The 13996-nt window shown below is 43.3% G+C and overlaps 1 protein-coding gene across 3 annotated transcripts in view; it reads left to right on the top strand.

Annotated features, from left to right (window-relative positions):
* The window catches only part of LOC121572004 (semaphorin-6D-like), a 124788-nt gene that overhangs the window by 26074 nt on the left and 84718 nt on the right, over positions 1–13996 (top strand). For all 3 annotated transcript variants that reach the window (XM_041883849.2, XM_041883847.2, XM_041883848.2), the window contains one exon: positions 1198–1356. The gene's annotated coding sequence lies outside the window, so the exon portion shown is untranslated. The remainder of the gene's footprint in view (positions 1–1197; positions 1357–13996) is intronic.

The raw sequence follows: 13996 nt of genomic DNA, 5'->3' as shown, positions 1-13996 counted from the left end.
CTATCAGCTTTTATGATGATTTTATGATGAAAACAGCACCTCTACAGATGGTATCTGAGCATTGCATTCTCTCAAGATGCAGAAAGAAAGAAATCATATTTCTCCAGTCCTGTTCCCGTCCAAATTTTGCCTACATTTGGTGTATAATTTTACTGTAAGAAATGCTTAATTCTGCAGGAGTTATTATTAAAGCTATGTGTTGAGGTTATAAACCTACAGTCAGTGTCCAGATTTCAGTTTCCATTTAACCCATCTAAATGGTAGGCTACAGTTCACTTGACATGCCATAGGCCTATTTGAAGTCCCATCTTGTCTGTCAAATGTGTATAGCGCCTCACAATCATCACACATAACACTGCTACCATCCTCTTTTACCACTTTACCAAATCCTTTCCAAACATTACTTTTCTGGCCCTCCCTTCTCTTTATTTTTAACTCTCCTTTCGCAGCTTTTGTCTTATTGAATTAAACTTCGACAATGTCCTTTTTGCCTATGTGGATTGACATGAACTTTTTCTGCCCATTCCCAAAAGCATTATCTGGCGATTGGCTGTGTAGGCTATTTGGCGCATGTACAGTTAAGCCCTAAAGTTAAAGTTTATGCACGAATACCAAATAAGCCTAAAATAATGAAAGAAAAACCTCAATGTAGCCTATATAAATTGCACAAGAATTATACATTTATGGATTTTTGAAGGTATTGTTTCTCTTTCTTCAACCCGCCCGCCACCCACCCGCCCTTCAGCAACCCAATATTGAATGACCCTAAACCCGTCCGCCCCACGGATATAACTGCGGGGACTGTGGGTTATGAGTCAACCTGCACATCACTAATAGGAACTCATTCACCTACATCTTTGCAACTGACCTAATGCAATCCATGAAGTGCCGAACTGACGGAAAAAAACCAAGACAGGGGGGCCATTCAGGGGCAGAATTTCCCACTTCTGAGCTCACAGTGTTAACATGGGCTATGGTTCCTAAAGGGGTCGGGCTTTTTAGTAGGACGGTGGTAAAGGTGACCACTGATGGGCTGGTATATAAACAACCTTGGAGGAATCTGACTCCGCTCCAACACGGCTACTGAAAAGCTCTTAATGAGTTTGGATAAGGATTCATGTGGAGGTGCCGCCTCTTGGCATGCTCAAGCACTCTCTAATTTGCTCGCGCTCTTTTCTTTACTTTTGTTCCCCACAGGTAGTCAGTTGGGAGGAAGAATTCAGCCCATACCTCTTAAACTCGGAACCATTCGGAATCCTGTCCTGTGCTCTGATTTGGGATTTCTACTGGATGTTCACTCTGTACCGATTGGCTCATCGAATCCCGTCACCGTTGTTGGATGATTCAGAAGCTGAGGTAAGTGATTCTTTGTCCTCTTTGTGTGTTACTAACGGAGCATTGTGAAGGAATAGAGAATGACAGAGAGAATGCTTATGTGACATAGTGGAGGAAATCTGAGGAGATGCTGAAAGAATAGGCCTACTAGTGGAGACTTGAGGCTTAGTTGACTGTCCTCTGTGGGGTTTCTTTGTACAAATGTGCCCTGTGACAGCCAGATGAATGGGTCACAGTGCGAAGCTGGCCTATTTGTTTGATGCGGCCACCCAATAACTTGTGTTTTGATAAAAATGCTTGTCTCAACAAGCCTCTTTTCTCCGGTTATTGGGTTGAACTTGTGATGCATCTCTGAGGTTGCCTCAGGGGGCAATGAGAATCCCACGGGAAAGGCTCTGACCTGTTTGAGTGAGAGCATTGGAACACATCCAGCAACATTTGTTGGTTAAGCAGGGACCCTTATCTAGGGCATCGCATTTCGATTTCTGCAACAACAAAAAAATCTGCTGTGGGGCCTGATGTGAACAGTGTTATCCAGGTGAAGTGCCTCTCAGGTGCAGAGTGTGGTCACATCAAGTCAAGCAACAATTTGCATATTGCAACCATAAACTGTTCCAAATCTGTTATGGGTCGTTCATTTTCAATAACTTTTTGACTGCACCCCTTTAGATTTGAACGAAACCTTTCATACATGTTTGCCCATGGTGGAAGTGGTCAGAAAGTGACTTTTTGGACCTGAATGCCAAAACATTTAGGAGATAGAGGTGCTCAAAGTTCACTAATTTAGCATACCCCACCCTACCATGAGACATCCATGTCTTCATCACTGGAAAAGATAAACGGTTGAGTAGGGCTGGGCAGTATACCGTATTTTACAATATACCGGTATTGATGCACGGACCAGTTTGGTTTTTAGTTTACCTGCTATAACGGTATTTGAATGTTTGGTTTGTTAAATGTGATACAGCGTGTTTAACGTCCATTTTTATAGTTTACTTCGCTACTTGAGTCATCTCTCTCCGCCTTCTCGCCCCATGCCGCTTTCCACACAGACCTAGCCCCGCCCCGTCACTCAAGGAGCGCATTTGTTGTTCCTCGACAACGAGACACTTGCGTTCAGTCTGCATGGTCAATGCAGCACATGCAACAGTGTTGATTACAACGATGCTGTTTTCACTTTGCTTCTTAATATAAATCCACTTGCATTCTATAATTACACTATTAGTTTGTGTTTCTTACATCTGCAAACAGCTAGTTTTTATTTTCTAAGCAAGTTGGGCCTAAATCGTGTTAGCCTCTAATACTAATCACTAATTAGCTGGCTAGCTAATAAATGTACTGAATCAGAGCCAAATTAATTAGCTATACAGCCTGATATTACCAGTGATGGTGTAGACCTAAATCAGCATGTTGTTTGTGCAACAGCGTCTTAAAAATCAAAGAAGAATACGTGAAGCATGAATATGTTAGCTACATGAAGTAGCTAAGAGAATACATTCAATTTACCCAAAGATTATAGGGTCCCCTAGGAAACACTTATCAACACTTTGGTTCCTACCCTGTAACAATAACTCCTCCCTGGCATTTTAATTTGTTATCATGTCAAACAACACTGTATTCAAAGTGCCCACTATTATATTCTAACTATAGAATTGGAATAATCATTCTATTTCTATGATTCCAACAGTTCACCCAAGTGTTTTGCTGTAAATCGCAAGTCAAATCACAATTTCAATATTTGGTTAAAAATAAGGCCTAGATTGTTTGCCTATACCTCGTGCAGCCCTACGTGGCAGTGTGGAAAAGCTCTCAAATGAGTGCAGAAATAGATGAAAATGCTGAAAATAATTTTTGGTTGTATTTAACAGTATAAAACAATCAGAATGGAGGAAGACCCATTGAAATCACTTAGAATGTATTTGTTGTCACCCTAGGGTCACACACTAATCATAAAGCAAATTTTGAATTTTTATTATAAAAAACGTCAAATACCGTCCAATTTCTTTTTAATACCGTGATATGATATTTTGGCCATATCACCCAACCCTACAGTTGAGTTTGATATCATTTAACAGGGTTGTCAAACTATTTAATAATGTCTTGAAAATACTATATATATATACTTAGTGGGTAAGAGCGTTGTGCCAGTAACCGAAAGGTCGCTGGTTCTAATCCCCGAGCCGACTAGGTGAAAAATCTGTCGATGTGCCCTTGAGCAAGGCACTTAACCCTAATTGCTTCTGTAAGTCGCTCTGGATAAGAGCGTCTGCTAAATGACTAAAATGTAAATAAAGTGAAAAAAATAAATCCTTTTAAAAAACGTGTAAACTCCGATGTTTTTCATTTTCGCATATGTTGTAGCTTAGACCCTATTTGACATAATCTGAAGTGTTTGTGTTGTGCAATCATAGAAATATAATTCATAGAATGGACATATCCCTTCAGACCACTGCAATTTAGCTGGTACATCTTTTACATTTTAATTTAATTGAAATGTTCACTTCCAGTTACTCCACAAAGATGGCTGCTGGTCCACCCACCGTCAAATGTCAATTTAAATGGGAATGTCTATTGTATTATCTAAATTTCTATGATTTCAATAGGTTCCCTATGGAAGATTGACAGTATAATTTAAAACAACTGATATTCCCATTTGTTAACATTCTCTGATGTGTGGACCTCCAACCATCTTTGTGCTACCATTTGAAAGAGAATACATTTATCAGCCAAAACATGACACCCACCCTACCCGGTATTCAATAGCATGCTCTGTCTTAACCGATGGCGGACACAACACAAAAACCTCAGAAGATGTCAAATAGGGTCTAAACTACGACATATGCAAAAATGGAAAATAATCGGAGTTTACGCGTTTTTAGAAAATTGACGTTGAAGGTTAAAAAATGTCATTTTTATTAAAACACATTTTTTAAAATGAATTATAAAATAGTTTGACAACCCTGTTTGTAAGCTTTTAAATGTCATCAAACTCAACCGTGTATCTTTTCCAGTGATTAAGACATGGATGTCTCATGGTAGGATGGGGTGTGCAAAATGGCTCAACTTTGAGCACCTCTATCTCCTAAATGTTTTGGCATTCAGGTCCAAAAAGTTACTTTCTGACTACTTCTACTATGGGCAAATATGTATAGAAGGTTTCGTTCAAATCAAAAGGGGTGCGGTCCAAAAGTTATTGAAATCAAATGGAACGTCCCTTACTGCAAACTTTTTGGTAGAATTCAGAATGTACGAATTGTAGAATGCAGGTCTAATTGCTGTACACTTTATGATAATGGTTAAATAACATAGGAACCAAAGTGTCAGGGATCATTTCAACGGATTCCTTTCAATCTAACTTGCCTAACTAGATGTCTTTTAGACCCATTACTTGTGCCGTTTTCAAACCTTTTGAAAACACATGGTGGGTAAAGTTTTGTAGATGTTCTCTTTTCTAGCAGCTCCCCAGGTAATGCGCCATTTCCTAATTTCCTCTCACAGATGAAAGGGCTGAAGCATTGTGGCTGGAGCCATTACTGTCAAGCGCTGCTGCCTATTTTACAGTTATTAGCACACAATGTTCCTTTCTCCATGTGCATTACTTTCCAAATGGGATTTGGATGACAGCTCACTTCAGGATCTCCTAGAATTTCTTCAGTGAATTTCAGGTTTACCTCAGATACTCTACATCATTTTAACGATAACTCAGGACAAAACAAAATTGTCTGTGCTACTGTACCTCCATTCGCAACCTTTGATATTTAAAATTTTAGGTAAGATACATTTTAAGTATTCATAAAATGTAATACATGAAATTGAATACATGGCAGCCATTAAGTGCCCTATCTATTGACCTATAGGCCAATATATTGCTAGCTTTTGTGCTTCAGATGCATTTTTATAGGGAAAGGCATACCTAAGAACATGCTGCTGATATCACGGCTTAGAGACTGACAGGGGAAGGTGGGGATTGGGGGACCAATGACTGACTGTATATGAATGGACAAAGCCATCGATCACGTGACACCATTCATTCCTACGTGAAGACTCAACAGCGCATTGCAGCCAAATGAAGTCGGTTAAGATGGCGTATCATGGAGAAATAAAATGGCCAGTTTGTGGTACCATGATTGTCTTCAAAGTGTTTTTTTTATTTTATTTTTTATATTGACCACGAAGATTGCAATTTTTCCATTCACTAAAATGGGGATCTTGTTATCTGCTAACAATGCCTGCAGTACCGCGGTAGGCCTTGAACAGCCGTGGCTTCAATGAGAGGGGGCAGTCATCCTCCCCTGGGGGGACAGTTCAAATCCATTGACCTTTGACCTCCTGTCGCTCATTTCTTCTCCCCTTCTGCTCAGCACCTAGCTCTCGTAATGTACAAGCAGGGAGTGGGGGGTTAAGGGGGAGTGTGCTTTTTTGAAATGTTCAGACTAGTCATATCCATCAAAAATGTGGGGGTGAAAAGTTAGCCCTGCCCGCTGTGAGCTAATCTGATTTAGCGGGGTCGAGGGAAGAAGGGGAATGGGGGAGGGGAGGCGCAGAGGGAGTGGCATCAGCTGCATAATTGGGGTGAGTTGATGCTCACAGGGAAACGGAGATGAATGCTGCTAAGCCTTTTGAACTCCAGTCAGGGGTATATAGGCCTAATACTTTTCGGTTAGACGGCCATTTTGGCCATTACTCAGTGGAGATGGAAGGAACCATTAACCTCACTACAGAACTGAGTGTGTTGTTGCTTGTGATTCTTCAAATGTCAGTCAACTTATGTCAGTCCACAACTCTTTCATTTGGCTTTTTGCGCATTAAGTGCATCCTTGTTATTTATTTTCCAAGACTTTTGAAGGGTGTCCTTTGAGTGACTAGTTGGTAAGATGTGGTTCACTCACAAAGGAGTATTTGTGGTGGAAATGCAACAAAGAATCCTTCTGTGTTGTTTCTCTCAAAAATGACTGTTTGGATGGGTTGGAAGTGTAATTGAGGTAAAGTGTCATGTCGGGGAGAGCCTGGTGTCCATGGCAACAAGCCTCCTACCATGTCATGTGACCTCTCACCTGTTTGAGAAGGGGCTTTGGGGAGTTGGGGAGTCAGAGATGACATTACACTTATTATAAGGTTGCGTGGGTTTAACTGCAAGTAGTCAAGTTGTTTCCGGTGTGCCGTCTCATACTTCCATATCAATCTACCATTCCTATTTGTATTATCAGAGGAAGCCATCAACCTCCCATTGTCTCCATGTTGTTTTCTCCAAACCTTTTGAAAGCACATGGTGGGTAAAGATCTAAAAGTCTTTAATGGTGGAAGTCGGGTAGAGGAGGGGGTTAAGCTGACAGGTCTGGCTCCCTGGGAAGGGGGGAGATAGAAGCTTGAGCTGCTCAGTCCAGTTGTCAGGGTGGGTCTACGTCTGTTTGTGGATTAAACTGGATCAGATCAGTACCCCCCTGTAAAGGGCTCTAAGCCTTGAGCCCAGAACGGCAGATGGACTGTTGCCATGTGAAGGTATTTCCCCTCATTTAAACGGGCACTGTCAAGTTGAGGTGGCATAGACAATGGGGCGATGGTGTACTTGTCCTGGGTTGGCCTGATTTTAGCCCGTCTTGGAGACTGCCCTGTTTGGTGGCATTAAGAAAGTGGGCTAGGGAGGGATACACATTTTCTGAGGTATAGATGAAGGTCAAAGGTATGTGACCAGAGCATTGACCAGGTTGAGGGTGTCCCAGAAAGTTAGGTTCGGGTAAACCTTACACTGTTGAACACCTTATTTCTTTCATTTGCCAAAAAAGAAGGCAAACAAGTCTTTGATCCCCCTACAAACCATTTTTAGGAAGCGTACTCCATTCCTTAAAGCTAGGGCCCTTGATATTAAACGTCAAGGGATTTTAAAATCTATTTGGGAAAGAAATAGACAAACATTGGCAGTAGAATGGCCTTACTGAAGAGCTCAGTGACTTTCAATGTGGCACCGTCATAGGATGCCACCTTTCCAACAAGTCAGTTCATCAAATTTATGCCCTGCTAGAGCTGCCCCGGTCAACTGTAAGCTTCATGAAATGGGTTTCTATGGCCGAGCTGCCGCACACAAGCCTAAGATCACCATGTGGAATGCCAAGCATCGGCTGGAGTGGTGTAAAGCTCGCCACCATTGGACTCTGGAGCAGTGGAAACACGTTCTCTGGAGTGATGAATCACGCTTCACCATCTGGCAGTCCTACGGACTAATCTGGGTTTGGCGGATGCCAGAAGAACGCTACCTGCCCAAATGCATAGTGCCAACTGTAAAGTTTGGTAGAGGAGGAATAATGGCCTGTTTCAGCATGAAAATGCCCCAGTGCACAAAGCGAGGTCAATACAGAAATGGTTTGGCGAGATCGGTGCACAGAGCTCTGACCTCAACCCCATCGAACACCTTTGGGATGAATTGGAATGCTGACTGCGAGCCAGGCCTAATCGCCCAACATCAGTGCCCGACCTCACTAATTCTCTTGTGGCTGAATGGAAGCAAGTCCCCGCAGCGATGTTCCAACATCTAGTGGAAAGCCTTCCCAGAAGAGTAGAGGCTGTTATAGCAGCAAAGGGGGACCAACTCCCTATTAATGGCCATGATTTTTTTATGAGATGTTAGACGAGTAGGTGTCCACATACCTTTGGTCATGTAGTGTATTTCTAAAATACCACAGTCTTTTCTGGCTTTTACACCCTCAAGTAAGCTTCCCATTTAATCCCATGTCACGTACCTTTGCATCATTTAGCGATTCAATAGTGATTAGTTTGTAGTTCTTAATGTGCCATGGCGTAGTATAGTCCATGGCTCTTAGCTTCGTACAGTACATATCACAGTGTTATGCCAGATATTGTATCAAGCACCAGAGAGTGCCAGCTAGAACATTTCCCTCTCCAAACATAACCTAGCCTTTCTTGATCCTGTGAACCTTGGAGGATATGGGGCTTTTTACTTTTGAGTTTTGGGATGACATTTTGACAGTGCAGAAAAGCAGCGCAGATATCAAACTGCACATGTTGCATTCATAAAAATAAAATTAAAAAAACTCACTCCGTTGTTCAACCTGTAAGCTTTTACTAGATTCTTTGGATTGTGCTATGAGCTTGAACCAATCTCCATCTCATCAGACTCTTCAGACATCTCAAGTTTCCCTGGTTAGCCATGGCAATGCACCATGACCTCTAACCTATACTTTTTCCCAGACATTTTATATTAGTTCTGGTAGTGTTCTCCTCCAATCAAGTAGAGCATGACTGATACGAGACGATTCACTGATTGACGTCACCAGCGTAACTTATTGTGTAACCCTTTTTTTATGTATCCCTTTTTGGTTCGTGACCCATAGGAGCTACAATATCCTCCGGGAATATCTGCACTGACACCTGATGCTGTGCCATCTCTGCCAAGATGTGCCAAGAGTCACTCTCATGATTAAGACGTGCCAGCACTGGCTAAGGCAACGCCTATCCAATATTCACACTCTGCAATTAACATGATTAGATTAGCATGTTTGGATCATGGCACAAAATGGCAGACCTCCAGACCTTGGCATGTGCATATACATTTTTTTCTCTTGAACATTGCCCAATGCCCACACAAGAAATATCATGGGTTTGCCAAGTGGCTGATTTTGAAAAAGCATCACAATTTAGCATATGCAAATTAGACAACATTAAGCGGTTGACTAAGACAAATTTGACTTCCAAGATTTCCAAGAAAAGCGGGTTCAAGGAAAGCCCTGCTCTATTACCTGATCTCAGCCCTATTGTCCTGCTCTCCCTATAGCTATTCGTTTAAGTTATTTTAATTAAATACAGCTATTCGGTTTCCTGAGCACAAGAGATTGCGTGTTCATTCAAGAAATCCTGATTAGAATGAAAGACTGATTACGGTGTGGCGGCCATTACTCCCCACGTGAAGGCTCCCGCCTGCTCATTTGTCTAATGGAAGATGGCTTAGAGCTCCCCCAAAAGCTATTCATTAGCTTAAGTAGACCCTCAGTGTTCCGGACTCTCTTCCTCCCTCCAACCCCCCTTCCTCCAGGAATGTAAGTGACCACATTGCTCGTTGTCTGGTTGTCCTCCTTTGGCTATAATGTTGTCAATGTCAAGAATAGTTAGGAAGGCGTAGATTGGAGTTGTGTTTTGGCTCCTTAGACTGTAGGTGCACACAGGCATGAATAGAGCGAGACACACTTATGAGGGATTTTACTTATTTTATTGTCCTTAACACAAGACAATTGACATTTACAATGACCGAGCTTATTAAAAGCAGTTTCAAAGGTCTTTCTCTCAGTATGTCCCATATGACACTACAAGATAGCAGCAAGCAAATTTGAGATACTGTGCCATATCGTTTTGGTTAATTCATATATAAACATCCCTGATCTGTCTGAGTCTGTGTCCTAAGGGCCAACACTTCTGGGGTTCATTCCTCAAATTATCTCCACGAACAGAGCTTCAACAGATGAGGGTTTGAATGCAATTAACGAAATAATAATTCACTTACAAATAATGATAGCAAGCTTTCCTGGGGATATTCCTCAAGCTAATCGACATTCAAGGCAGGAATGAGGGTCTCCTATCTTCCCCTTCTTCTGCATGCACACACAATCACATTGGCTACCATTTTTTCTGTCACATGTAATATTCCCATGTCTCAAGGACATAATGCCCCTCAAAATAAGTGTATTGCCTGTGTGTATCTTTCATTTACAATCCACTCGCGTACGTACAGGCATGCGCAGGTCGGACACACACACACACACACACACACACACACACACACACACACACACACACACACACACACACAGGGCCAATTGCTTCGCAACAGGGACCTGTTGGGTCTGCTGCAGTCCCGGTCTGACTGTACAGTTTTAGCCACCCTGTTTGCAGTGTTAAACTGTGGAGCATCGTTAGTAAACACCCACAATCACCTATTCTACAGCATCGGGGAACCTGTGCTGTTCACTTGCTATGTATGTGGCTGGGACACATACATCTTCATCTTCCCTCACAGTGGGGCCAGCTTCCCTCCCTTTGTCTGTGCGTGTGTGTCTCTCTTTGCGTGTGTGTGTCTCTCTTTGCGTGTGTGTGTCTCTCTTTGCGTGTGTGTGTCTCTCTCTGTGTGTGTGTCTCTCTTTGCGCGTGTGTGTCTCTCTTTGCGTGTGTGTGTCTCTCTGTGCCTGCATATGTCTCTGTGCGTGCATGTGTGTGTGTGTGTGTATGTCACTATGTGTCTGTAGGATTCTGCTTTGGAGTAAATGTCTGCACCTTTGCGAGTGGATCTGAAAGGACAGGCCAGAGGCAAAGCCAGGGAGGAGGGGGAGGTAGAGAGGAAGGGGGTGGTGTGGTGTTTTACTGGGTTGAGCAGAACACAGCCAGAGCCCGTTTGTCCTCGTTACCTCCAAAGATCGTCCCTGTACCCCACCCCCCCCACCTCCCCTTTTCACCTGTTCACTGCCTCTTTTCAGAGAGTAACTCTTCCCTGCTCTTTCTCTTTCTCCCTCGTCTCATTCTTCTCCATTTCTTCATCCCCCTCTCTCATCGGAGTGGCCTCTCTAGCTCGCCTTTCTTCCCTCCTTTCGCACGTGATGTCTGTTCTCCTCCTGAAAAGAACGCCTCTTCCTTGCTCTTTCGCTTCTCTTCATCTTTGGGTGCATTCTTGATATTTGCTCGCTCTCCTGCTCTCTCTTGCGCGCTCTCTCTCTCTCTCGCTTGCTCTTTCCCTCCTTAATGGTCTTTCTCCTCTCTTTTGCTTATCTCCTCTTTCCTACCTCTTCATTCTCTCCCTCTCTCTTCTCCTCTTTCCCCCCTCTACATGTGGCCAGACCTGTCTGACAGCCCCTCCCATGATGACAGGTGTGACAGTAGATGACAGGTGTGACAGTGACGGTCTTGTTTTCTGCCTCTTATCTTCTCATTACGGCCACACCTGTCAATGTTTTTGGGGTTATGTTAATTCTGTCTTATCATCTACGGTTAGGACGACATCTCGTCTTACCTTAAACCAAGTCACCCTTTCCTCACACAAACTAACATGTGAATGCCCACATTTACTCTACTGTATCTACTGTAGATACTTGGAATGGATATTAGCTCACATACACATTCGCCTACATAATAATCACATACTTCCTATCAGACTTCTCGACAAGGATGGAAGAGTGAACCCGCATGACACACTGTCTGTAATATGATCTTGATAGTCGATATAACACAGGAATCCTGAGGCAGGCGTCACTGTGGTTGTATAGATGGATTCCAGACACTGTGTGCTTGTCTGCACTATGGTAGAGATGAGAGAATTTTAAAAAACTAGGACACGTCTTCAAAAAGCATCTCTGAGCAAGTGTGTTGATCTAGGATCAGCTCCCCCCTGTCAATATGATCTTATTCATCATTATGATCTAAAAGGTATATCTGATCCCTCCTACTCTGAGAATCTTTGTAAGGCTGGCTGGTATTGACAAATATCCATACTTTAAAGAAAAGTGATTTTTGAAGTTTTAGAGCATTATATGACAACATTAATGAGGATATCATATGCCCATGAAATATGTTATCAATAGATAAATGTGCTTTCCAATTGGACAACATCCAAGTTACACACCTTCTAATTTGGAAGCTATTGAACTTGTGGCTTTGGCTGCAATGCGTGAGAACAGCATTTAGTTTACATGTCACCCCTGCAAAAGTGTGCCAATATTGTGCTGAAAACTGGTGATATGCATATTGCGTCATCCGTTATGCAAAGACAATAGCCTTTATATCACCCAGCCATAGAAGGTAATCAAAATAATAACTGCACAGTGCATCATTGTTGTTTGTGCAGTTGTTTGTTATGGTTTACGGAATGGTGGGAAACAAAAGGACTTTGCGCTTCCCTACTGTCTGTGGGATGACCGAGCAGTGAGGACAGGTGAAAGTGTGTGGTCTGTGTGTGCATGGGAAGGATATGAGTGTGTGTGGTGTGGATACGGTGGTTTGTTAGGCCACTAGTACACGCTGGCACGAATGCACACATGCACGCACACACACGCAGTGCCCAACAAAAACTAGGCTATAGCCCAATCACCTCAGGGGAAGAAATAAATAATAAAATGTTAATTGCTGGACTGTTCTGGGAATGAGTCTGAGAACCAATCATAACAACCCCTAGCCGTTGGGTCAGCTACCTCCTCCCTCCTCCTCCTCCCTCCCTCATCCCTCCTCCAACGGTCTCTGCGTGTGAAACTGACACAAACGCTAACCAAATATGGCCGTCCATCCTAGCCTGCCTCTGCAGCTGTGTCCCTGAGCTATGACTAAAATCTTCCAAAGTCTCCCGCTACGATGAGACGGCGCAGAGGCACATTTAACCTTCCCTCACAGGGGCTGCTTCATGAACACTTAAAAAGCACTTAAAAATTTAACAAACAAAGCTTCAAAATAAAAACTCCCAACAGAGATAGCTAAGCTGGCAAAAGTTGCTGTGCTTTGAACACAAGAGAGAGCCATCAAAAGCTTTCTGCTGAGGCTCCCTACCAAGCATCCTAAACATATTATTTTCTTCCTTATATAGGGGATCGTTGTGAGGACTGTCGATTTGTTGCAGGCTCCCAGGGACAGCCTTTCAAACAGGCTAGGTGAGGTAAGGGCCGTCCAGATACCCAGCAACCCTCTCTCTCGTGTTCCCGAGGACCAGGGTAAAGAACAAACAAAACGCAGATGGTAAACAACAAACATTCTGCTCGGCTGCTCTGTTTGTTTGTGGGGCTTTCTCCAGTTTCGTCGACCAGCCCTTCGTCAGCATTCACAGTGGGGTTTAGCTGCACATTCCTCAGGAAGAACATAAAAAATGACTATTTCTGGAGCTGCTATAGTCCTTCCTCTTGTCTGTTGGGTATTTCTGGATGTATTTACCCACTGAGGTTTACATTTTTTACATTTTCTTGACTCTGTCGGTTCAAGGCCGATAAAGGGTAGGGTGGGGCACCAAAACTGACAGCATCCTCATCTATTGCCAACTGACTTGACTGGAGTCAAGACAAAGCCTGCATCCCCTACGTTTCCAAGTTCGCATCCCCTATGTTTCCAAGTTCTAAGTGGAGCCACTGTGTTGTGGGACAGGGGCTTCAAACAGACTCTGGGTAAAATGCTAGTTTAGCGCAGTGCGCTTTCCTTTCATGTGGCCTAGGGGCTGCCAGGCACTGTGACGTTTTTGTATTATTCATATGCGTCCCTTCAGGCTGACTGTCAATAATTAATGCAGGGGGGGTTAACAGCCTTTTTGGGTGTCCTTGGTGGCAGGCAGCTTAGGAGACAGGTGTGTGTGTGCGTTCACCTGTGTGCATGTGACTGCGTGTGTGCATGTATGCGCTAGTGAGCCTGTGTATGTTTGGCTGATGGCTGCCTGCTTGCCTGCCTGTCAGGAAAAGCTTCTCTCTGGCGTTTTAAAATCCACATTTCGGTCTCCCGCTGTGCCCGGTGCTGTCGTGATGTGCGTTTCGGAGCCATTCTCCCCAGTGGCTTCCATAATAAAGCTTCTGTATTCAGACCCACAGTTGCTTGTGTAGACAGACACACACAGGCTTTGTCACATACACACACACACCTGCGTTCTCGCTCTTTCACTGTCACACACTCACACCCACTCATTCTCTCTCTCCCTCTCTCT

The sequence above is a fragment of the Coregonus clupeaformis genome, chromosome 8 (genome assembly GCF_020615455.1).
Source record: "Coregonus clupeaformis isolate EN_2021a chromosome 8, ASM2061545v1, whole genome shotgun sequence".
In the NCBI taxonomy this organism is placed as follows: Eukaryota; Metazoa; Chordata; class Actinopteri; order Salmoniformes; family Salmonidae; genus Coregonus; species Coregonus clupeaformis.
This window is presented reverse-complemented; position numbering and strand designations above follow the sequence as displayed.